Here is a 1,853-nt window from a genome sequence, read left to right as displayed (position 1 = left end):
AATCTAGGAGCCTAACCCAGTGCCTTTCTCCTGCCAAAACAGTGCTTAGTCAGAGTGAGCTACTCTTATCATCACCCCCTTTTTGAAGATACGCAAATTGAAAGTCACAGAGGTTAAAGGATTTGACTCTGTCCTCAGAACTAGGAAGTGGTAGAGAACTTCTGACCATAGCCCCATCTCCAGAGCTTGTGTCCTTTCCAATGCTATTTCCAGAAGGCTTCTTTCTGCTTCATTTGAGTTGCTCAGGAAAGGCAGCATAGAAGGGCCATCACCAGAATATGAGTACCCAACTTTGGAGCTAAATATGCCACCATGAGGTGGTATAAAAAGGAACATAGGGAAATCTTCAGAATTGGAGAGAATGAGTCATAGGGCCAGTTTCCAAGAAAAAGTGGCTATTATGGTTTGGAGGTATCCCCCAAAAACTCACATATGAAACAATGCAGGAAGGTTCAGAGGAGAAATGATTGGATTGTAAAAGTCTTAACCCTGTCATTGAATTAATCCATGATGGGATTAATTGAAGGGTAGGGTGTGACTGGAGGAGGTAGGAATTGGGGCTTCGCTAAGGTTATATATTTTGTATCTGGAGAGTGGAGTGTCTCTCTCTTTCTCTCTGTCTCTCTGTCTCTCTCTCTCTCTCTCTCTCTGTCTCTCTGTCTGTCTCTCTCTCTCTCTCTCTGCTTCCTCATGATGTGAGCTGCTTCCCTCTGCCACACTCTTCCGCCATGATGTCCTGCCTCACCTTGAGCCCCGAGGAATGGAGCCAGCCTTCTATGAATTATGACCTCTGAAGCTATGAGCCCTCAAATAAACCTTTCCTCTTCTATAATTCTGCTGGTCAGATCATTTACTCACAGCAGCAAAAAAACTGACTAGAACAGTGACCCAAAAGAAAGGCAGGAGCAAAAAGACCCCCAGGGAGTTAGACTGCCCAGTGCTGCTGGTCAGGGACATTCGAAGCTTTTGAAATCTGTGTTTCAAAAGCAGTTTGAGGCAGTGTTGAAAGAGGATGTCACTTAAGTTGCCACAGCTCTTGTCAATAGTTTCTACTCTGACTTGGCCCTGCTTTAAGAAGCATGTCATCTTTTCAAACTGATACAAAACAAAAAGATCCAAGAGAGTCAGGTCTGTAGTCAAAGGAAAAGCTGAGGAAGGAAAACTGGAGGGTGAGCTATTCTGTTCACTTCCTCCGTGTTAGCGGTCACACTGGAGTTTGTGTCTGGAGGTGATATTCTTCATGCTGCGTAGTATGCATTGCACGGTCATGCAAAATATAGTGGCAAACTCCAAAGCTGGACAGGCAGGATGCAAATCCTGCCTCCTTCACTTCTAGCTGTGTGATTCTATGTAAGTTGCTACACCCTCTGTGCTCCAGTTTCCTCATCCGTACAGTGGAGATCAGGACCCAAAGGGAGCATTATGGCACCAGGACCAGTCTCCTCCCTTATTATGCTGCTCTATTACATGGAAAGGTGTGAAAAAGAAAAACACAGTGACCTATCAAATGGTGCTTTCCAGATAAATCTGAAATTTTCTCATACTGCTCTCAAGACAAGATTGTGACTTAGGGCTTTGTCTTTACCCCAATAGTTGAATGGCAATCTTCATGTGACCAAATGTTATCATTAGTAACAAAAAGGCAAAATATCAACCTAATTCCTCTTTATACAGAAGGGAATAGATGAAATAAGTGGGTAGGACAAACACATAGCACGCTAATTTTTTCCCAAAGAAGCACTGGGCAAATTATTTGTCAAACTGCAATGACCCAAAGCAGATATTTGTACTGAATTAACAAAGGCATTGTCATGCTCTTTTTATCCTTTCTACCAAATGGGGACAGGAGTGGT

Source organism: Sciurus carolinensis, chromosome 14, assembly GCF_902686445.1.
Source record: "Sciurus carolinensis chromosome 14, mSciCar1.2, whole genome shotgun sequence".
NCBI classification, from domain to species: Eukaryota; Metazoa; Chordata; class Mammalia; order Rodentia; family Sciuridae; genus Sciurus; species Sciurus carolinensis.
This window is presented reverse-complemented; position numbering follows the sequence as displayed.